Source organism: Herpailurus yagouaroundi, unplaced genomic scaffold, assembly GCF_014898765.1.
Source record: "Herpailurus yagouaroundi ecotype Mexico unplaced genomic scaffold, PumYag 29, whole genome shotgun sequence".
In the NCBI taxonomy this organism is placed as follows: Eukaryota; Metazoa; Chordata; class Mammalia; order Carnivora; family Felidae; genus Herpailurus; species Herpailurus yagouaroundi.
This window is the reverse complement of record NW_024412377.1, coordinates 112,094,983-112,120,581: the sequence shown is the minus strand read 5'-3', so window position 1 is coordinate 112,120,581 and position 25,599 is coordinate 112,094,983. Positions and strand designations below refer to the sequence as shown.

At 37.1% G+C, this 25,599-nt stretch overlaps 1 protein-coding gene and 1 pseudogene across 6 annotated transcripts in view; one reads left to right on the top strand and one right to left on the bottom strand.

The window, feature by feature from the left end:
* The window catches only part of PDE4D (phosphodiesterase 4D), a 1,431,601-nt gene that overhangs the window by 998,729 nt on the left and 407,273 nt on the right, over positions 1 to 25,599 (bottom strand). The window lies entirely within an intron of this gene.
* Positions 15,566 to 15,664, top strand: LOC121016890 (uncharacterized; annotated as a pseudogene).

Here is a 25,599-nt window from a genome sequence, read left to right as displayed (position 1 = left end):
TCATGGTTTCAGGAGTAGAAATGAGTGATTCATCACTTACATACAACACTCAGTGCTCATCCCAAGTGCCCTTAATACCCATCATCCATTTAGCCCATCCCCCCGCTTATCTCTCCTCCAGCAACCCTCAGTTTGTTCTCTATGTCTTTACTTCTTGAGGTGAATTCTTTAAATTTCACTAAGTACAGCACTGGATTCATTTATCTATCTATATCTTCCACCAACCACGGGTTTCATATTTCATTAGGATCTAAGCATAATTTGCTTTTGAGTTTTTCTAATATAAAGACTTATAGCTCACCAGAAACACACATAAAAATCAATACCTCTTTTTTGGTACAAACATATTGTTGTATAGAAAGACTAGAATGCTAACGTCACCAGCAGGACACAAGCTGCATCCTGCTTTTCACCTAGTGAAGTGGGATTTTGTGATCACCTGTCTCTATCCTCTCACCCATTTTTTCTGTTAATAAAAAGCAAATGCTATGAGCCTGCTGGGTGGGTGGAGAGTCCACCTTTTGACACAGAATGACAATATCCTAATTAAAGTTGTGTATGGCTACAGGCCATGTCATTTATTTGGACCAAATGAATTAATCAACTTTCTTTTTGATTATATCCAACTATTAATCAGAGCCTCACATTTTGTGGTATTTTATCCATCTTCTTAATCATTTAAATTGCTATTTGGTGTGTGAGTTAATACTCAAAGAACAGGGGCGCCTGGGTGGCGCAGTCCATTAAGCGTCCGACTTCAGCCAGGTCACGATCTCGCAGTCTGTGAGTTCGAGCCCCGCGTCGGGCTCTGGGCTGATGGCTCAGAGCCTGGACCCTGTTTCCGATTCTGTGTCTCCCTCTCTCTCTGCCCCTCCCCCGTTCATGCTCTGACTCTCTCTGTCCCAAAAATAAATAAACGTTGAAAAAAAAAATAAAAAAAAAATACTCAAAGAACAAAATAGCCAATTATATATTACTGGTATAGGTTATATTACATGTGTGCTCATTCAAAATTAATGTTACCTTAAAATATAATGACCTACTTCTCCACAATGCCTGAGTCAGTCCCTAAGTAATATGTCAGATAATAAGCACTGGCATTAACTCTCTCAGTACCTTAAATGTGTACTTTTGTTTTGTTTACTTCAAGACTTATGAGGTAATACTTTAAGCAATAAGGAGGGTTTTTTTTTCTTTTTTTCTGTGCGTGTGTTTTTTGTTTTTTGCTTCTTTAAGATTCCTACTGACAATTAGGTGAACCTGGAGTTCCTTCATAACTGTGAAATTTCATAAAGAAGAAATTCCTTCTTATTACAAAGTAGAATACTTTAATTATTTCAGTTGATTAAAGTAAAAGCTCATGAAAGTCTCACTGACTCTGATTATTAACTTTAGTTTTATAATTCAACTCTCATTGCTAGCTCTTTTAAAAACACCAGTCATTAAGTCATAAACTGCTTTGAATTTTTATTTTGAGAAGTAATTACTGCACAAATAAAACTCTAGGATTATGAGATATACATATGGTGTCTGTACTCCACTGGTTTAAAAGTGAAAATGGTGATTCATGGTCTTGCATTTGGCTAATTTCTTCATAGAATTGTGTACCTGTATTCACAGTTCTACGTAGTACTCTTAGGGTACTTTTGTCTAAAGCTTCCCTTTCTCTTGGGGAAAAATATGGGTCATTCCTTATCACGTCTCAGTCACCCTCTGACAACAAGCCATACATAGAGGAAAGCATAGTTAATTCTTTCAGGTAACCAGAGACCCTGCCAGAGAAAGGTTATAAACCTATTACATGGAATACAATTTTAATGGTAACATTTGAAAATAACTGAATTCTCACCCAAAGGATGCTCATTAAGACCTATAGCCTTTTAAGTTTAAGTAGTCTCTCCTAAATAAGAATATTTTGCTCTAAATCAAATGCTATTATTCCCTTACCTAGATATTTCCACCTGCAGGAAGCACACAAAACAAAACAAATTAAAAACAAATACTCTGGGGAAAAGGAATAAAATTGAACACCTAACATATTCATAGGAAATTTCAAAGTTTAACTCTGTCCAGAGTCCTACAATATTCACAGACAGCAAGAAGCAACTCAACAAATATAAAGAAATAATTACAGATGTGAAGTCAGTATCAAGGAGTAAGGAGAAAAAATGGTTCAATCATTTAGGAAGTCACAAAGATCAATGGCATCAACAGCCATATATTCCAAATTGCGTATTACTCAGCTTTCCCAGAAGACTGAGAGCTCCTGAAGGGAAGGGACCAGACCATATACCTTGTGATTTAGCAGGATTATTTTACAGTGTATTATAGACTGCAAATATCTGTTACATTCATTTAATATCTGAAAAAAGATGTAGTATAAAATCACAAACAAATAAAACCTCATTAGTCTACAAATGAAATTTCTGTTGACACAGAGGTACTTCCCTCCAATGCTTCATATAAGCAGCAACTTTCAGAAACAATGACAAATTTAATAGGAGTCTGCACAGAGGAGGGACAACATTAGCACTCAGTGTGGCTAATGTCTCTCAGGTGTGCACACATCTCTGTGGTTCACTTCCTCATACTTTTCTTCAAACCGAAGATAAATAAATTATAAAAAGTGGTTTAGAACAACCCAGACTATTCCTCCTTCCATTAACATTAAATAGATAAGTTGCACATATAATAAATAATACATAAATAGTATATTTCACATGATGTATTATATACAATAAAACATACATATATTGTACATATAAAAATACCTAGATACCATGCCTTCTTCTAACCAGTTTCATATATTTTTGTCCACCCATATAATAACTCAGGTGGTAGAAACGATTAACCAGTAAGACATAAGAAAATTAGAAGAGCTAGGTGGTTTCCCCAAGGTGAGCTGATTACTTGCTGGCAGATCCAGGACTCAAAGCCAGGTGGTCTGACCACAGAGCCTGTGCTGTGAACCTCTACTAGCTCCATGTGCAATGAACACCTCAGGGTGGAGGAACCATGGAGAGAGGGTGATAAGAGAAAACAGCAAAATCACTTGCAAGTGGGGTTGGGGGGAGAAAAAGCTTAATCATGAAACCAAAGTCTAGGGGAACTAAGAAAGGAGACATGAGGAAGGGAAGGGAAGAAAAGTGATAAAAGACAATACACAGATACTAACAAAAGAAGGAAGCACCATGAACTCCTATGTCTTCACTGTATGATTTTCTGGATGAATCTGTAGAGTGATGAGAAACCCTTCAGTGAGCACTCATTGCCTTTCACCTCATCTCAGCATAAAACCTGGGTAACTGCCATGTCAGAAAACTCATAAAAGGAAATACCAATTTACATATGAATCATATTCCCATGTCTCTTGAACATTGCCTGATTCTTTCAATGTAAGTAAAATATTGAGGCCCCCTGAATGAAGCCATCACAGCATTTTCTAATTCAATTCAAACAGCACAGAGCCCGATGTGGGGCTCGAAACCACAAACTACGAGATCATGACCTGAGCCAAAACCAAGAGTCAGACACTTAAATTGATTGAGCCACCCAGGCGCCCCTGTATGTTGTCAGGGCAGGGGCACCAAAAATTCAAAAGACCACTGGCTTATATTAAACATCTTTTCCAAATGAGTCTTGTAGGCAATACTGAGAATTAGATGCATTAACCCTTCAAAGAGAAGTTTATACTGAAACTCCGCTCAGATTGTCTGTCATATGAATGATAGAAAGAAGCAGCACTGGTAGTGGTAAAATCCATACAAAAAGCACGGTCAACAGCAGTGATTAGTGTGCATGCTATGTGAATTTCCCTTGCAAGAGAGCAGCGTGTTTGGCTTAGTGGATGGTGGTGTAAGTGAGCTCTGGATAATCATATATTCTTCTTGTTCTATGATTCCATTGATCTATAATTTGAAAGCACAGTGATATATTCCAAAAGAGAAGGTAAGAGGCTCAAGCTTTGCGCTCTGCTCACAATTTTAGGCAACTGACCTTACCTTTCCGGGCCTGAGTTTCCCTATCTTTAAGACAAAGGGTCCTTTTCAGCGTTTAGAATCTATGACTTTTCATTTACAGCTACATTTGGTGATCACCATTTTCCACATACAAGCCAGCATATGTGCACAGGTGCATACATACACATGCATGCACACACACAAATTTCTAGCTTGATATTATTATGACTTTCTATGGCCAGGTAGAACTTATACCTATTTTATTTAAGACCAGCGTTTATCTAACCTCAAGATTTCTTTGGATAGCACATTTAACAACTAAAAAACCTGTTCCAATACCTCATGACACCAAATGAAAGGAATTTTCTCACATACATAAACAATTGTTTGAGAATTGAGTTTTAGCCATATATTAAGGTGAATAAAAATAGCAGGTTCTTCAAATACTTAGATATGTAATTGAATGCCAGCTTTACATTCCATGAAACCAAAGTCTTTGCACAGAGGAAAGGGGAAACTAAGGGACATTTAGATGATAAAAGTAAAAGGTATAAAGACGTTATGCAACAGGGAAATAAACACCAGCAATCACGCCAGTAAATATCCAAAAGTTTAAAACTTGAGGAGTAACAAAATACAAGTGTTAAGATATGCTTCTCTTTACATACAGTCAAATGGGTCATCTGCAGGGAGGCATCTGAAGGCTTACGTGCCTTAGAGGCCTAACGTACACTGGTAGAATTTAGTCATGAGAAAAAAAAAAACTTGAAAGAGGGATATGAAGTCAACAGAAATAAGCAGCAAAAATTTATTCAAAATGAAATGGAGGCTACAGATCCTGAGACACCAGGAGAGTAGTTTCTTGCTCTTTCTACCAAGAATGTTCTACAGGGCTCTTCTCCTGCCACCCATCTATTACAATTTAGTGCTCCTAGGATTCCAGCACATATCACTCTCATGAAATAATCTCACTCACTCTTAGGCGGTTAACAGCAGCTTATATCTGATGACTTCTAAATACATATCTCCAGCTACAACTTGTACAACCTGCATGTCTCACAGGAACCTCCAAGGCAACATGTTCAAATTTAACTCACTATCTTCCCCCTCTGACTAGAATGCCCTCCTCTGTTTTTTGTTTTGTTTTGTTTTGTTTTTGTTTTTGTTTTTAAGATTTTATTTTTAAATAATGTCTACACCCAGCATGGAGCTTGAATTCACAACCCTAAGACCAAGAGTTGCATGCTCCACTGAATGAACCAGACAGTAATCTCTTGTTCTCCAATTTTCTTATCCCCTTGACAGTACAATCATCCAGCCAGGAAATCAAGCTAGAAATATAGACATCATTCCTGACTGTCTCTCACTGTCAGCATCCAACCAGGCAGCAATTCATGCTGATTTTTACTTTCTAATTTTTTAGAACTAATTTATCTTGTCTCCATCATTACTACCTTTAGACAGGTTTAAGTCCTCTCTTTGGCTATTAAAGTAACATTTTAGTTGATCATTTGCCTCTTAAATTTATTCTTTGTGCAGCTAACAAAGTGATCTTTGAAAAATACAATCCCATCCATTCCTCTCCCCTGTTAAACATACATCAGAATCTTTTTTTTTTTTAATATAATTTATTGTCAAATTGACTAACATACAGTGTGGCAAGTGTACTCTTGGTTTTGGGGGTAGATGCCCTTGGTTCATTGCTTACATACAACACCCAGTGCTCATCCCAGCGAGTACCCTCCTCCATGCCCATCACCCATTTTCCCCTCTCCCTCTCCCCTATCCACCCTCAGTTTGTTCTATGTATTTCAGAGTCTCTTATGATTTGCCTCCCTCTCTGTTTGTAACTATTTTTCCCCTTCTCTTCCCCCATGGTCTTCTGTTAAGTTTCTCAAGATCCACATATGAGTGAAAACATATGATACCTGTCTTTCTCTGACTGACCTATTTCACTTTTAGCTTATCCCACCATTAGCGTCGCACACAGGATTATTCCCTTGGGATCTGATCCCCTTCAACCAACCCCTCCAGGCTCATCTCTCATTGCTTGGTGACTTATTTGTTTTGTTTTAGCAGCACTAAAATACTTGGATTCCTCCACATATCTGACCTTAGGTAATATGTTTGTAATTTCCCTATGCATTCTTTGTCCAAAAAAAAAAAAAAACCCATGACACGACTCCCCTTAATCTTTTCTGTATCAACCTAAATAAATCCTTCAGCTCTGCCAACACCTCCTCTCAGAAGCCTTTCCTCAGTCACTTCCTGCTCAATAACCACCTCCCCCTTGTGCTTCCCAACCCAGTGGTACTATCACTACCTTCCACTTAGAACATTGTATTGCTCTTATTTTCTTATTTCTGGGTTGGTCTCTCTCACCAGCTAGCTGTGAGATCACTGAGGTCAGAGAATATATATTATTTGACTAGTACACTGTCTTATGGTCCATAAATACTGAGTTAAATACTGGATTCCTAACTCTGGGGTTTTGTTCACATATGGGGTTTTGTTCACAAATGAGATCTGGATATAGGTACTTATAACTAAAGCCATTTTTTCATTTGAAGGAAATAGATATTCAGAGGGAAGTTACAGAATTCCAATCTCTAGCTTTGGAAGACACTATTATAACTGACTGCAGTCGTGTTGCTATAAAATGTTTGTGTAAGTATGACTGTTCTGAAAACTTATTAAGGTTATCCAAATCTGCTGCTTCATAGTTTGTTGTATTTAGATCCTCTGTTTAAAGTGTAGAAAAATGACAAGAAAATATCCTACGATTGACCTTCTGGTTAGCCAAACCCACGGAAAGCAAGGGGCCAAAAGTTGACATTTAATGGACACTTGAAAAAGTGGTGAGATTTTGAAGGCTCCTGAATGTATAACTAAAGCTTTGAGCATTTTGAGTGATGGTGATTACTCTCACTCCTGTCTCAAAATTATTAAAACTCTACCTCAGTGTGATAAAAATGAGTAGTGTAATAAACTCTGGGCGCTCTTGGTTTTATTTTTATTTATGTTTTTGTATTTAATCTGCTGCTTTTATATTAGGCTAAGAGAATATTATTCTACAAGTGATCTCCCAAACCAAAATAATGAAAAGCAAAAAAAACAAAAACAAACAAACAAAAAAAAAAAACAGAAAGCCTTCAGGGTTAAATGATAACATCCCCTTAAGAATTATTAATACTTTGCAAAATCTTCCTTCTTTGTTTTGGATCTTAGCACTGTTATTGTGAAGACTGTCTATCGAAATTTATAAAGACATAAACGAAAGTAGTATACCTGGAAAATGCCCATCTATATTCTTAGTTTGTCTCCTGAGGGAAGTGAAGATAAAATAAACTTAAGACCTACTAAAAAGTCTTTCTAGAAGAAGCTCTTTTATGGAATGAAGCTAATAGAGAACTGGTAAAAAAAAAAAAAAAGATCATAAATATTGTAACACCCCAATAATAACATCTGCAAGTTTACTATTAAAATACAATAAAAGATAGTTTATACTGCCAACCTCGTAATCCCCTATAACATTTTAGAGAAAAAAAAAAACTGCAAGGCAGTATTGCCACTCATAAGATAGGTGTCATATGATAATACCATAGTAAGAAAATCCTCCTTATTCATTTTTATGAAGAAAAATCAATTCCAGGCCATAGTTATTTATTGTTATAAAATCCTGAATGGTTATCTTAACTCAAACCTTTATGTTGAAAAAAGTGTGTGTGTAGACACACACACATTTTATTGAAATGTGTGTCCAATCCTGGTGCATTGCTTCTAGCCTCTTTAGGAAACTAGAAAAACCAGTGACATTAAAAATTGTACCTATTCTGGCATTATCTAATATCTACACTATTTTTTAATAAGAATGTGCTTCCTCTTTTCTGAATGATTCTGTAATGGCAGATACATGGCATTTGGAAAAAACCGTAAGTCACTGAGAATTTTGCTAAAAAATATCGACTTTCATGTTGTGGGCATCTAGAACACTAGGGGCAACTGTCTATAATCTTTGCACCTTCTCATTTCTTAAATTTTAATAGCAGCTTTCCTGATTGCCTAACTCCAAGCTCTTGGAATAAGTATGTAAGTTTATAATTACTTGTATTCTCTACTGTCCAGTGTGAAACTCCTAGAATATGGTCATATATATTTATTACCTCTCTCATAACAGATGCCACCAAAGGGGAGAAATGTACAAAACCATAATGTTCGGAAGGAACTGGAAGATCCATCAGAAAACAAATGTATAGGAGCCAAAGCAGATAGAGAAGTGATAATGAAATAGAGTAAAATAAACCACAGTTTGAAGTGTCTAGAAGGGATATAAACGAGAGAGAGAGAGAGAGAGAGAGAGAGAGAGAGAGAGAGAGAGAGAGAAAGGTTGCCTTGTCCAACCAGAAAGGCTCAAAATTCCAAAATATCAAGTACAGTGAAGTCAGGAAAGAGGACAGGAGTGAAAAGAGGAACTGATAATAAGAAGTGCAACTGTAGGAGTACCTGGGTGGCTCAGTCAGTTAAGCATCTGACTTCAGCTCAGGTCATGATCTTGTGTTTCATGAGTTCAAGCCCCACATCAGGCTCTGTGCTGACAGCTCAGAGCCTGGAGCCTGCTTCGGATTCTGTGTCTCTCCCTCTTTCTGCCCCTCCCCTGCTTGTGCTCTCTCTCAAAAAATGAATAAGTGTTAATTTAAAAAAAAAAAAAAAGAAGTGCAACTGCAGTCTCCAAATCTAGAAGCAGCCACTACCCATTCCAGTCATTATGTCTTACTGCCAGAGTGAAATATTTGAAGACTTCTCACTAAAAACAAAAACTTCATGGATATAAATAAATAAATGGAAATACTAAAAGCTCCTCATGAAAAATCTCCACAATCTGGCATGTTCTGATCCTCCATAAAACTGTTGATTCAGTCCCATAACCCTAAAGCAAATTGCAAGTCATACTGGATTCAGGTTTTGGCCCTTGAACTTGAATAAAAAGATGACTGTGGTTCCTCAGGCATCTGTAGAAAATTTGCCTTGAAAGAGAAAAAGGAAGATAAAATGACCCCAAATGAAAAGATAATTTGGAGAAAATTCATTAATACTTGCAATTACTATCCTAAAAGAGATTTAAGAAAATATTCCTTCACTATAACAAGATCGAGATGTCATGGTAATGTAACAATCAGAGAATAAGAAAGAGCTAATAAAAATTACAAACAGGATTGCTCAAATAAAAGATTCAAAGGAAGGGTTAGAATACAAATATGAGAGAAGTTTGTAAAAAGTTCTTTTTTATATAATTTCTTTAAAAGATAAAAAATAAGATAGGAAAGATAAGAGACAGTGAAATTCATCTAAGAAATTCTATATCCAATATTCCTGGAAGAAGAGAATGGAGCATATTGAAGATAATATATTGTCACAAAAATACCATCAGATTATTTTGCTTATGGATCCAAGTCTGGAGACTGAAAAGACCTACAACAAGGGGTAGCGGATGCACCAATGAGCTAAGGCTGCCGGAGGAAAACTGTCAGCTATGAGAAGAAGTCACTCCAGGTATGATAGTGAAGACCACTACAGCCACTGCTTTCATTTTACCCTCCTGGAAATATTTCATTCATTCTCACAAATTTAACTACAGTCTATAGGTGTTTACTCTCCAAATCTTATCTCCAGTTGCAACTTTGATACCTCAAGACATGCCAAGTCTGCTCTACCGGCATACCTTTCGGGAACCTCAAATCTACCATGTTCAAATTTGACTTATCATTCTCCCCCTTCTCCTTCTTCATTCCTCTTGTTCCTGTTTTCCCTGGATGATGTAGGGGCCAAGAGTGGCCACCCCACTTTAGCATGCAGATTATTTTAAGATGAAAACAATCAAAACCCAAAGACTTGGGAAGAAACTTTAACCTTCCCCCCTAATTGCCTAAAAAGAATTTAGGTAGAGGACCTGCTCCCATAAGACAGCTGTTACCATAGATAACCACATTACAATTTGAACTTGGGCTGGCAGACAGGGAGGAATTTAGCAAAGTCTGTTTGTTAAAATTTTTGCCTATGTTCCATTGTTTCTGACCAGTCTAGCAAACATTTGAATACAAACATTTTCTCTTTTGCATCTTTCCATGAATTGTTTTTCTTCCCTGTGAAGTTCCAGACCCCTATCTCCTTTTCCTTAGTTCAGGATGACACATATTCCTCGTTTTGCCTGACTGTCTTTGGAGTCTCATGTTTATGCAAATTCCCCACTCATAAGAAATTACACTTGATTTTCTCCTGTTGATCTGTCTTGTGCCAATTTAATTCTGAGTCCAGCTAGAAGAATCTTGAAGAATGGAGAAAAAAAATTTTTTTTCTCTCCAGCAATAAGGCAATCATCCATCAAATAGAAACAACTTGATATTTGGGAGTCACCCTTTATTCTGTGCTCTCTCACTGTCAGCATACAAATGGCCACTGAGATCTGCCATTTTCACTTGCTTTAATAAAAACTCCAATCCATCTTCCCTTTTCCATTCTCACTTGCCTTATGTAGAGTCACATAAATTCGCAGGAATCAAAGGGAGTATTGGCAAGGAACTAGATAAATTATAGAACAAAATACAGGTCAAAAACAGACCATGCAAATATGAAAAATTATCACAACAACATGGAAATTTTATGATTGTCAAGGTGGCATTTCAAGTAGATGAGGAAAATATGACTATTTTAGTCTATGGTGATAGAATCATTGGTTATCTATTTAGAAAAAACAGTTATGGGACCCTTGAGTGGCTCAGTCGGTTAAGCGTCCGACTTTGGCTCAGGTCATGATCTCACGGTCCGGTCCGTGAGTTTAAGCCCGGCTTTGGGCTCTGTGCTGACAGCTCAGAGCCTGGAGCCTGCTTCAGATTCTGTGTCTCCCTCTCTCTCTGACCGCCCCCCCCCATTCATGCATTGTCTCTGTCTCAAAAATAAATAAACATTAAAAAAAATTTTAAAGAAAAAAAAATTATATTCCTTTATGACATTACCATAATCACAATTATAGATGGATTTAAAATTTAAATGTAGGGGCACCTGGGTGGCTCAGTCGGTTGGGCGACCCGACTTCGGCTCAGGTCATGATCTCACTGTCAGTGAGTTCGAGCCCCGCATCGGGCTCTGTGCTGACAGCTGAGAGCCTGGAGCCTGTTTCAGATTCTGTGTCTCCCTCTCTCTCTGACCCTCCCCATTCATGCTCTGTCTCTCTCTGTCTCAAAAATAAATAAACGTAAAAATAAATAAATAAATAAATAAATAAACAAACAAACAAATAAATAAATAAATAAAATTTAAATGTAAAAATCAGAGCTACGTAGGGCACCTGGGTAGCTCAGTTGGTTAATTGCCCATCCAACTTCAGCTCATGATCTCACCACTCTGTGAGTGCGAGCCCAGCATCAGGCTCCGGCTCTCTGCTGGAAGCTCAGAACTCAGAGCCTGCTTCGAATTCTGTCTCCCTCTCTCCTTCCCTCCCTCCCTCCATCTCTCTCTCTCTCTTTCTCTTTCTCTCAAAAATAAACATTAACAAAAATTAAAAAACAGAACTATGAAAGTATTAAAAAATAGGAGATTATATTATAAAACTTTGGATTAAAGACTTCTTTAACAGAGGAGATTAGGAAAATATAGTATGCAAATCACTAAACACAAAGCAGTATAGTCTACTATCTTTGCACTGTGGTATAACAATAAGAATCATGAAAACTGTTTATAAGCAAACTTTTCCCAATGCATTGTTTTTCTTTGCTTCATTTATCTTTCTATACTCATCCCATTTAACTATTTTAGAACTTTGCTCTTATTCTCTGAACTTCCTCACCCATATCATCACTATCTTGATTTTCAAGCCTAAATGCTCCAAACTGGGTCAGCCATCACCTCCATGCAGCTTCTCCTACCTCTTTGTCTACCAAAAGCAAAAACTCACAACTGAGTTATAGCTCTCCCATGTAGCACTCACTGTATTTCAGGCTTTGTGCCAAGCACCTTACCTACGTCATTTTTAATCTTCACTACAACTTTTAAGGGAGTTTTTGTTACAACCATTTTGGCATAATTGCTTCAATCCCAGTCTCTTTTTCTTAGGAAAACCACTTTTCTAAAAAAAAACTAATGCATACTTACCTTAATTTACATATAAGGAAAAAAATAAAGATGAAAGTAAAATGGGCAATTGTACAATTTCACCACCAAAAAGAAAGCATAAACATTAGGTAAACATGATTCCAGACATCTTTCTAAGAATGTATTATGATATATGATAGATGGTGGTGGACAGAAAGATAAATGAGAGAAATATTTTTCTAAAAATGTGAATTATATACTACTGTTATTTTTATTTAATATTATTCAATTTAACTGCAATTGGTGTCAACAGAAGAAAATAACCTGAAGATATAATTGTTAAACTTTATATAATCACAGGACTTTTTATTGGAGGGGTGCATGAATGGCTCAGTCAGGTAAGCATCTGACTCTTAATTTTGGCTGAGGTCATGATCTCACGGTTCCTGAGTTCAAGCCCCATGTCAGGCTTGGAATTCTCTCTCTCTCTCTCTCTCTCTCTCTCTCTTTCTCTCTCTCCTCTCTCCCTCCCTCCCTCCCTCTCTCTCTCCCAATATCAATAAACCAACTTAAAAAAAAGACATTATGTTGGATAAATAAGACAACTGACTCTCCTTTTTTGGAAAAAAAAAAAAAAGCCCCTTTGTGTTTTCACATTCTCTCCTTCTATCCTCCCTTCCCTTCCTCCCATCCTCCTCTATCTTCTCGTAACCGTTATTCTTTCAGGCACAGTCTCTCTGCAATCATAATTCCTATTGTTGTTTGTAACTCATCCTGTAGATGAATTTATTATAGAGCAATTACTCTGGAATATTCCTTATAAGATTTACCACTGTTTGGAAAATTGTACATATATTTGTGTGATTATTTGATCAGTGCATTTCTTTTCTCCCCAAAGACTTAAGTTCCATCAAGGCAGGGACTCTGCTTCTTTTTATTCACCACTACCACACCACACCTCACACAGTGTCTGACACAGTAAAAATATTCAATAAATATTTGTTGGATGAGAATCAAGTGTGTTAAGGGCCCCATCAAATGAGCACATAGTACAATAATGGGGACTCAAAAGAGGGTGAAATAAAGAAAAACTTTATAGAAGATGCTATCTTTGAGGAGCACTGGATTTTGTTATATGATAGTGCCACAGGTTAATCTGTGTTATTTTAGGGGTGGAATGGACTAGGAACCAGCAGGAGACTGGCGCCATGAGATATGTGCCTGACATAATTTTATGCATTATGCGTGCTTGATATACAGAAAACTGTCTTGAAGGATAATACCTAAATGTTCACTATAGTTACCTGATGGTAAAGTGATTCCAAATAACTTTTTTTTCTTCTTTATTCCTCTAAAATCTATCTTTTCCATAATAAGCACATTTCTTTCATAAACAGATGAAAAATAATAAGGCTATTTTTATTTGGGAAAAACAAATATCGATGACAATTAACATCTATGGGGACACACTTGGTGCCAAAAAAATGCCCTAACATTAACAATATTCATTTCATATTTGAAACAAAATTGTGAGGTAAGGTTTATTGTTGTGCTCATTTGATGAATGAGGAATATTAGAACCAAGAAAGCTTAACTACTTGGCTCAAGGTCACACAGCCTTTAAGAAGAGGAGCTAGCACTGAAACCAAGCTATCTAGCTCTAGACTTTATGCTACTACCTGTAACTACTTCTCACAGCAGAGCAAAATTTTGATAATCTGAGCTCTCTTTGTATTACTTCAATTAGAAGAAATCCAGGCAGCATTAGTGACAGGGACAGACAACCTGCACTGTGCAGTCTCATTTTCTACTCTTCCTCTTTAAAATAGGATAATCTTTGAACTTGTTCATCTAACTCTCTCCACCAAGAACGGGCCACACGAACAGCTAGAAATGTGCCATTCAAAACCTGGTAAGATGCAGTCTCCTGAACAAGTTACACATGAAATCAAATCCCTCCCATATTATTTCTCCATCCTCTTTTCTTAGATTAAATCAATGGATAATTCATTATCTCTCCTCAAAGGGCCATTTCCAATGCCTTCAATTATGTTAGCATTTCTTATCCCAAAATAAATGTCATGCCTCAGCAGGGTCACACAATGAAATGTGATGTGGTCTATTTGCCTGAGTTTTCAAGGGCATTTGGTGACTGCTATTCTGTATACAATGCATCATTATGCACCTACTTGATTAAAAAAAGAGCAGGAACTGCAGGTAATTCTTACCCTCCAGGCAAAGTCCATGCCTTAATGTACGGTGGAAAACTAAACATACTAGTGAATCAATCCTAATAAACTTTGAACACACACTTTGCATTGTGACTTCTGGGCCTTTTTGGTTTCCTTTTTTGCTCAACTCAAAGAGATTCAGAAAAGTGGGTTTCTAGTAAAAGCTTCTTTCTCCAAAGAAGTTCTTTATTCTACTATTAAGAAGTTGGGTAAGTCAAATAGAATCTATGTTTAATCATGACCCCTTAATAGTGAGGTGATTGTAAATACATGTGTGTGTATGACCTATTCTTTTTTCATGTATGAAATTTATGTTCTACATGTGCATTCTATATCTTATGGTGATTAAGGGCATGTAAGTAGTTTACATGACCCTAAAATTTTTACCAATACTTTAAAAAATATTGCATGGCCCTGTACACAGTATATTCTTGCACAGTAGTCTACACAGTTCATGGAGATGTTTTTGAGCCATCTCCCAATAGCACAGTTGTTTTTACAATCAACTCAGTTCACTGAAACAATGTAGACAGTTGACCTAGAAAATAGAAGTGAAATTTCAATCTGGGGTCTAGAATCATTTAATTCAGCTAACCGTATCATTATCAGCTCTTTATCTCAGTCCGTATCGTGTGATTCCTTTCTAAAGCATGAAATCACCTCACAAAAATGACCAATAAAATCTGAGATGAAACAACACGTTTTCTCATTTATGCTTTTATTAGGTGAGTCATCTCTTTTGCAATCACTACTCCGGCTTGGTCTATGCTATTTAAGTTCCTTCCTTTAACTAATCTCATTTGCTTCCATCTATGCTGATCTGCATTGTTTTCTCCTGAGACACAGTGAAAAGAAAATTGTTGTGCTTTTATCTACTCATGTGTTCTTTCTATAATCCAGCAGGGAGTTCAGTACTCAATACAGCATTTTACTGTCACACCATTACATCGTCATCCATCACCATCTATAATTTTTCCAGAGAAACCACTTGGCTCTTCTGTAATTTCTGATGCTTCTGCAATGATCACAGACAATAAAATAACAAAATAAAAGAGGAAAAAGCAATTTCACAAACAAGAACATTAAGTGGATAGCATTCTCTGCTCTCTTTTGCCACAAATAAATTCAGTCCCCTGACATCTGATGTATTCACTCATATATGCCCACACTTCACTTATTCATGTTCCCCAAGTGCTAGGAAAAAATGCTGAGTTCTTGCATGCTCCATTGCTAAGCCCTACTGCTTGCCTCCTCCTTAAGGTATGGCATGTGTTCTTTTAAGTGAATCTGGTACTGGCTTTGGCAGCACATAGACTAAAATTAGAATGATACAGAAAAGATTAGCCTGGCCCCTATGCAAGGAGGACATGCAAATTTGTGGAGTGTTCTGGGAAAGAAAGAAAGAAAGAAAAAGAAAGAAAGGAAGAAAGAAAGAAAGAAAGAAAGAAGAAAGAAAGGAAGAAAGAAAGAAAGAAAGAAGAAAGAAAGAAAGAAAGAAAGAAAGAAAGAAAGAAAGAAAAAGAAAGAAAGAAAGAAGAAAGAAAGAAAGAAAGAAAGAAAGAGAAAAAGAAAGTCTACATGGTAGACAAAAACAGAAGGAAAGAAGACTGGATGGGCCCAGGCACAGGTCTCTTCACCTGGCTTTGGAATTATAAACTTGGGCTGAAAGAAACAAGGAGGAAAGTTCAACCTATTTTCTTGAATGTCAGTAAAGAAGACACACTAGAGTTCTCTTTTATTATTATTTTCTTAATGTATGGTTTTTTTGAGAGAGAGAGAGAGAGAGAGAGAGAGGGCACAAGTAGCGGGAGGTGCAGAGAGAGAGAGAGAGAGAGAGAGAGAGAGAGAGACAGAATCTGAAGCAGGCTCCAGGCTCTGAGCTGTCAGTGCAGAGCCCAACGCAGGGCTCGAACGCACATAATGTGAGATCATGACTTGAGCCGAAATTGGACACCTAACCAACTGAGCCACCCAGACGCCTCTAAAGTTCTCCATTAAATATCCTTATAAATCGTTCTAGGTCTCAAAATAGTAAATGAACTGTTATTATTTGTGTAAATATAAAAACAAACCTAAAATTTATAAAACCTAGTAGAGCTTAAGAAACTATATTAGGATATCACTGTGTCTTGATAGACCCCAAATTTCCAAAATTTTGAGAAGTTCAGTACCTCAATGATTATTTAATTTACTGGCATGGTTTTCCCACCCTCCTTTTTCTAAAAATGCAATAGTTTCTTTTAGTAAATGAAAGATCATTTTTATTACTTCCAAGTACCTCTTAAAGCAGATTCCTCCTTCTTCTCCTCTTTCTTCTTTGAAGCATCATATAACAAGTCAGTAATCCATGTTCTAGGCATAATCCTGGGTGCGTGCTACTTTATTATTTTCAATTTTCAAAAGTTCTGCAAGGTAAGTATTGTTCATTTTCTTCATTTGCTGAAGAATAAAACTTAGTGTTGGAGAGGTTACAATAACTTGCCAAGTCCTGGCAGGTAGTAAATAATGCAGCTAGTATTCAGAATCGGGTCTGACTGGCCTGATTCTGACCAAACTTGTGATCTTGCATTCTATAAGTCCAAGGTGTATCAGCAGGCTTAACTCTAATCACAGACCTCCCCAGGCAGTAGAGAGCTATAGCACAGACTTGTTTACAGGTGGGATGGGATAAAGGAAACTTTCAACATTTAATGTTTGTGGGCCCTGCTCCTGGGCTCCCAGGGAAGCTACACTTTTACATCCATGAAGGTCAGAATGCCTTAACTAAACCTTCAAAGTATGGGCTCTATTCTTGCCCCAAGCATACAGTGTACATCTGCTTTGTTGGCAAATGACCTAAAAGAAACATTTCAAACTAAAGATAGCAGTAAGATTTTCCCTAAGTTCTGGTCCCATACCTCTGAAACCTGCCACCTTGTACATACTAAAAGCATAAGATAAAGTTTGTAATTTTCTGGGATGTCCTTTGTCATGATGATGTGTGACTCATGATGTAACTAAAAACATACATAACCTGGAGCATGTGGAGGGCTCAGTTGGTTAAGTGTCCAGGAGCTCTTGATTTTGTCATGATCTCAGGTCATGATCTCATAGTTCATGACATTGAGCCGTGAGTCGAATTCTCTCTCCCTCTGTCCCTCTGTCTCTGTCTCTCTCTCAAAATAAATAAACTTAAAAATATATATATATATACATATATACATATATATGGGATATATATATACACATATATATGGGATATATCTATATAGATATCTCTCTATATAGGTATCTATATATATATATATAGATATATAGGTATATATATAGATATAGATACCTATATATAGAGATATATATCTATATAGAGAGATATCTATATATATGGGGGTGCCTGGGTGGCTCAGTGTTATGCATCTGACTTTGGCTCAGGTCGTGATCTCACAGTTGGTGGGTTCAATCCCTGAATCAGTCTCTGTGCTGACAGTTCAGAGGCTGGAGCTGCTTTGGATTTTGTGTCTCCCTCTCTCTCTATCCCTCCCCCACTAATAGTCTGTCTCTATCTAAAAAATAAACATTAAATTTTTTTTTACAAATACACACACACACACACACACACACACACACACACACACACACACCTGTATTAAACATTCCTTTTCCAGAGTACTCTCTTCTTTGTGAAGATTGAGTATTCTGGGCAGCTGCCCTAACTTAGGCTCAAATAAATTCTCTTCCTTTTTAAAGAAATTCTAAAAGGTTTGTTCATTTTGCTTCAGCAATTTCTTGAGGCAGGTAAGAGAATAGTCCAGAAGGAAGGTTAAGTATTCCATATCACAGAGAAGTTACGACTTCTGTGATAACAATTATATACACAGTTGTCCTAAATGTGCCCAAAAAGGAATTTGCAATTTGGCTATTTGCTGTTGCCGCACTATATCCATGGGTTGATTTGCACAGCTAGTTTTACTTTGGAAGGTGAGCTGGGAAGGAGATTGATGCCTCGGATTTGCAGTTGTCATATTGAAGTGAGAGGAATAAGAAACAGGAGAGTAGTAGGTGCTGTGGACAGAATTGTGCCCCCCAAATTCATATGCTGAAACTCTATTCCCCAAGGGTACTATATTTGGATACATGGCCTTTAGGAGGATATCAAGGTTACTTGTGGTCCTAAGGATCTGGTACCCTTATAAGATGAGGAAGACAGAGCAGAACGCTCTCTATCTCCCATGTAAAGATACAGTAGCAAGGCAGCTGTCTGAAAGCCAGAAGAGATATCATCAGGAACCTGACTATGCTGGCACCATGATTTCAGACTTCCAGCCCCCAGAGGAGTGAAAAAATAAATTCCTGTCATTTAAGCCACCCATTCCATGTGATCATGTTATGGTAGCCTGAATTGACTAATACTGTAGGGGTTTGGGGAATGTCATGGTGTCTGTCACCTTTCTTTCTAAAAAAATATTGGATGCCCCTAAACACAATACATTCACAAATGATAGCTTGGCTTTTAGCCCAAAAGAAGAGAGGGGTTATCATGAGATGATCAAGACACTATATTCATTAAAAACAAAACAAAACTCTGAGCACAAACAGGGTACAGGGGACAAAATACAGCATGGAGGTCGGCAAAGAGCCAGTTCCTCCATCATCTTAGACATATGGATGTCAGAGACCACAGATACATTATCCACAGAGAGAGGGATCGGGCACCACTGAAGGGTGGCCCTGCCTAGAAGGACAGTTTTCCCATGTAGGACAGCAAGGAGACAGACTCAGGTGAGGGATGGCAAGGAACACAACTGTTTACAGTGCATGTGAAACATTGGAGACTCTCAGAAATAAACGGAGGAGATTGGAACAGGAAGACAAAGAGGGACGACAGGAGTGACTGAGGAGACACAGCCATGCAAAGGAGGGGGGGAGGCAGACACAATGAATTAGATCAGGCAACACTGTTAATGGAACCTCCTTGTATTCATAGGTTTTGAGTGATCTAGTGACATTTTACAATATACATTATTTCCCTTTCATATAACATATTTATCATAACAAACTTTTGAAAGTTTTGCCCGAAGTGTAGTAATAGTGTACTTGGATTCTTTTTCTTTTTCTTCATTCCGTTTTTATAGAAGGAACTGTTTTATTACCCATGTCACTTACTTTTGCCTGAGATTTTCAGGAAAAGCTGTGACATGCTACTAAAAAAGCACAAATTCTTATTTTAACTTCCATAAATGTTTAGTTCAGTCAGACATTGCTTCTAGAAATATATATCTTAATGTAAAATGATCTTCCCAGGAATAAAAAATTGCCAGAAAAACATACTAACTGACATGATGCTTACAAGGCTGGTACCTCTGAGGAAAGGCCTAGAAAGAATCTGACAAATTACTGTCAGGTAGCCCATTTAAGAAACACTCTCTAAACGACAGTGGAATCAAATTCCTTGACGCAGCCAGAGTCAGTTTTTACAGCAGTGATCCATGCTTTCTAGGTTATTTCATATGCGTATCTATGCCTACGCTAAAATTTATTCATCACTACTGAACACCTTAGATAAGAGACTAGAGCAGGACAAGACAATGGTCTCAGTGGCCTTTTATATAGCAGCATCTGTAAGGTCTAGGAGAAAAGAATCCCCATTCCCAGAAGGAATCCAGGTATGGGAGCATGGAGAAAACTCTGTGTTTTGAGAAGCAAGCAATGTGGCTCATGCTACAGGAAGCTAAAAAATGGCTAAGGATTCCTAGAGGAAAGATTGGCTCTAAAAAAAAAAAAAAAAAAAAAAGGAGTTGAGACCGGTGAATATGCTATCAGTTTCCGTCATCTAACTGCCCCTTTCTTTCCACACACACTTGGCAACCTACCCTAAGGGCTTCCTTGCCCTTGCTGGGCAACATGCACTCCAAGGACACTGGGTGACAGATGGGTCTGGGATTCGGATTCTTGCTTTCTGCAATGCTGCACTGATATACACAGTGATGTTAGAGTCCCTTCTTCAGGTAGGGCATGAGAAGCTGGAGACCACAGACCTGCTTCTATTTGGGGTAGTAGGAAGCTAGGCTCTACTCAGTGCACAGGTTCTTTAATGCTCCCCAAACTTTCTTCTATTAGCTTTCAGAGACAACCAACCCTATCAGAGGCAAGGTAGGTGAGATGGAGGTAATGTAACTAAGTAAGTGAGATATAAGTAACTGAGATGGAGATGGAAGTACCACCTGCCTAGTCTCTCCCATGTCACCTTGTCATGCCATCACCTGTCTTATCTATGCAGGATATCCCTGCTGAATAATCTTTCCAACACAACAATGAAACATGGGGTAATTGCTTGCTTGGGGCCAAGCCCAGGCACTCCCCTGCCTCAGATGTTTGTATAAAGGAAACATGACTAACGTGTAAGTGCAACCCATTCACTGGGGTGCAGGCCACCAGGTCTTACTAGAGGAAGAGACAGAAGGGTCCCTGCTCTGCTCATCCAGCACTAAGTCACAGTCCTCTCAACTTCCGCTCCCCACACATCTTTTTCTATTACACCTTTTCACCTCCTACGGATTATTACTTATTTTTTAAAGCTTTTTAGTTTGATTTTCTTTCACTTCTTTAGTTCTACATTTCTTTTCTTAATCTTTAATTTCCTTTACATATTTATTTTTATAACATAACTCTACTCTTTTAATACCTTATCTGCTTTGATTTTATTTCTAACCTTTGGCCTCATTTTTCTCTAACTTTTTTTTTACTGATTTAAATCTAATATATTTCATCCTACCATGAATTTTCTCAATCATTTGTCTTTTTGTTAGGATGTTAGTTCTTTTTTTTTCCCCTTTCCTTTCTATTCTTGCTTTCAGCTTAAAAAAATCAAACCCTTCTAACCTACTCTTCCCTATCTCTTATTTCTAAGTTGGATATATTCTCCTCTTATTTTCCTCTCTTTCTCCCATAGACTTGTCCACAGAATAGAGACCTTTCACTATGACCTGGAAGGTACAAGGCCTTTGTCCCCAGTCTTTTCCATCGTGCATCCCTCCAGATATCTATGCTCACCTTTCCAAGGACATCCCTCCAACATTCTAACCTCAAGAAATTAAAAAGACTATAGGTTAATAATTCTCATCAGGGCTATAATTCTCAATAGATTATTGTTGCTGCTAACACTTTATGCTATCAAGTCCATGCCTCCAATTTCTATGTATTTTTAGCATATCTGATGATCAAATATGGGTTAACTATGGCTACAGTTGGCAATAGTCTCTAAGGATTTTTAGAAGAGGAAGTCAGATCTGGGAAGAAACCCTCAATTGCCGGTGACGATCAAACTTCAATTTTATTTTATCTAAAATATTTTGCTAGGTTTGTTTGTTTGTCTGTTTATTGAGAAGGTGCAAGAGCTGGGGAGAAGCAGAGAGAGAGAGGAAGAGAGGGAATCCCAAGCAGGTTCCACACTCATCATGGAGGCTGACACGGGGCTCAATTTCATCAACCATGAGATCATGACCTGAGCTGAAATCAAGACAGATGCTTAATTGACTGAGCCACTCAGGCACCCCTAAGATATTTTTGATTAACTATTTATTCCCTCATATATTTTAAAGTTAAATTTATTTCTTTTCATCATAAGTTTAAATATTTGCAAAATAAATAAATAAGTAAACAAGCAAACAAATTCCAGGAATGGGCTACCCACTCTAAAATTCACATTTTAAAATAAAACTGTTAAATAACTTCCTTAAACTGTATCCAATGAAATCTAAAGGCAATGGCAATTTGGTCTCCATTATTCATTAAAAAAATTTACGAACCAATTCTTCATTAACAACCAGAAATTTAATACTGTTAACATTTCTCCTTAAACTTGTATTTCCATTCTATTTACTTAGAAATTATCAAATTTGTAATGTATTTTAAATTTTAATGCATTTTATAGCCCTATCAAATGTCTATGCAACAAAAAAGCATGTAAGTGGACATTTAGTTGTTAAAAAATACACTGCAACCATAATGCTTCAAATATTAAAATTTTCCTTTTAAATGTAGCTATCATTATAATCACACAGTTTAGTATATAATTATTCAAAACATGTTATAAGTTTAATAACTGTGAAATGTAAAAACTAAAGTTTCATTGGAAATTCATCTCTTAATGAGATATATGGTCTTGAATTTCTCAATCTGCTCATTTGTGAGTGAATATATTTCACTGCAGAATAAATTATATTCCTATATTTAAGTTTTATAACAAGTGCTATAAATAAATACATATATGGGGAAAGGGGTAAGTTTTGGTACAAATGCATCATTAGTTGCCTTGCAATGAAGACACATGCCAAAAAATACTCCAAAACTGAGGATGTAACATCAAACATCATTCTCAACTATCTATCAGTTGTAGCCTTGAAATACATCCTCCTTTGATTTTGTTAAAAGCAAAGAATTGATAATAATTTTTTTTGGCGCGCACACACACACACACACACACACACATACAAAATGTCGCTCAATCATTAGAGTAGTTCACTTTTTCATACCAGTCCCAAGATAGTATTTCAAATAGTCCTTTTGATTTCTTTCAGAAAATATTTTTGGTATTTTTCATAGCAATGCACCATAGTGAAATTTGGACTAGGAAAGAGGTGAAAGTTTCTTTGTCAAGTGGGAGAGGAACAATTATGAAAAGAGAAATTGGAAAAGAGAACTTGTAACTTCATCTGGATTCATTATCAGGCAGATCTGTTTCAGGAAAGGGAACACATGTTAACTGAGGGTTTGAAATGATGTTTTCAAAAGTACACACAACCAAGTAACTTTGTAATGCCTTTGCATACTGCAGAATTCATACACACAGTTTGAAGACCGCAGCTCCATGAAATGCCCCTGGGTCTGACTTTAGGAAGGCACTGTCAAGTGTTCAATCTTTTCAAAGATATTAATAGGAGAAGGTACAATATCACATTTCCAGGTGGGCCTCAGGTGTAGCTCTACACCAGGTGGAGTCTAACAGCTATTGAAAGATGGGGTCCCCTGCCTTCTTGACAGGGTCACAGGTCATGAGCAGCAATGGCCTTGGGTTCCTCTGGAAATGTCCGCAGTGTGAAAGAAAGTGACTAATACTTTATTATTTATTTCTTTATTCCTATGAAGCAATTAGAGTCTCAGAAGGGTAACTACACCAAGGTCATGGGCACTACCTCACAGCCCTTCCTTCTTCACATTGAGAGCACATTAATGCCACCCACCCTCCACCCCCCATTCCAGCAGAACCTACTATGACATTACACAACATGATTTTTACCTTAATTCTGCCTCTGCAAGTGATCTTTCTCTCTTCTTCCTGACCTCTGGTTCCCTTTATGTATCACCCAACACTTCCTCTTTGTTTTACTGATAGCTAAGAAGTCCCATGCCAGTGCAGAAGTGATGCAATCTATTACCAGCCTTATTTTAGGAATTCCTAAAAGACCAGAAAGTTATACGCATCATTTGGGCTAACAACTCCCTGGTTAGGTCTAGCAGCATGTCCCCACAGAAACACAATAGTAACTTGTGTCTGCACACTTGGTGAACTTCGCAAGGGCTTCCAAGAAGTTCTCTTTCTTCATTGCATCCCATTCTCTCTCTCACTCATTTTACCCATACTGGCCTTCCTTCAGTTCCTGAGTTGACCTTTGCCTGTACTACTTTCTCTACTTAGATTTTACTTCACTCACAATTGCTGACAACTTGTCATTCTACAGGTCACTGCTAACATATCTTCTTCCCAAAGAACTTTTTTATAACATCTCCCTTCTCACCATCGGAGATAACCCCTTCTATTGCTTTTTTAAGCTCTCTGATCTTTTTTTTTCCCCCTGAGCTCTCATGCTCACTTAGAATTATATGGAATTATATGGTTATTTACTCATCTGATTAGTTCACATCAGTCTCCTCCAATTAACTGTACATCAGGTCCATTTTGCTCATTGCAGTGAACACAGCTGATGCCTAACTTACAAATGCATAGTAAATGTTTGTTGAATACATGAATTAACCCAGGACCTTTGAGGGATTCACCTCAAGTACTTTCAGAAAAAAATTTCTCCCTCACCTGATACCAAATGAATTGCATAATTTTGGACACCAAATATGGGATTAGTGCTACATTTGACAAGATATGTTGAATAGCCAAAACAAAACAAAACAAAACAAGACAGGGAAAGACTCGGCTAAAGTAAAAGCATGCAAAAGGGAAAATATAAGCCACTCATGAGTTGGATAAGGTTAAAACTATTAAATTCCATATTCTTTCAAAATAAAGTCAATACAATAAATTTATATAGGCAAACCTATATATTTTCAAAATAGAATTTTCAAAATAAAATCATTAGCCCCATTATGTACAATCCTTACTTACTCACTGCCTAAGCCTCAGGATTATTCTTTAATACTGTATAGCTTTTCTTTAACAATTTCAAGATCAACAGAGCATACAGCATTTGAACTGTTCAAATGAAGTGCCCCTAAAACCCCTTAAGATTCAGTCTTAATAATGGGCTTGTTCCTTGACAAATGTTTACCTCTAATAACTCTAAGGATATAGTCTGGCCTGGCTAATGCCTAAGTTTAGACTTTACCATTGGTAAAAGAGACATCTCTGACTCCACTTGACTTGTAAACTCCTGGCTTGTTAGAAATCCCCTCTAAATTTTAGGCTAGTTTTCTTCATTATAAATTGCAAACTGAAACTTTTCTAGCTACTGTTCTATAAAATCCGACAAGCTTCAGGCCCAATTATCTTTGATATGGAGCACTGTTTCATACCTTATCACTCTGTGGAAAAATTCATGAGGACTAATACAAGAATATATATAGTTTTTACCTATGAGTTCATGTGAACCAGAATTGGTAATGAGCTAGCTAAATGAAAACAAAATAAATCCCTCATTTGATGATTAATATGACTGCAGGAGTAAGCATAAAAATGGTGTTGTAAGCATTCAATGAAGAACCACAGTCATGTGCTATGTATGATCCCACCCCTTTTTAAATTGAAGCCTAATTATTTGGCACTACTCTTATATGAATGAAGTCCCTAGGCAAGTTTTATTCTTCCCTATTGACAGAAATTATGAATATAACATTTTATGACAGTGATTTTTAACATTTCATTGGGGAGGGGCATTTGAAAAGCTGGTAAAAGTGAATGATTTTCTCCCAGAAAAAAAAATGCATATATCATTTATCCACCAAAATATGCATACAATTTTAAGAGGTTTGGTGACCCATTTGAAATACACACAAGGAAAGAAAAATTAAAACAAAACAAACAAGAAAACAAGCTACAGAGCAACTGTTTTCATCTTCAG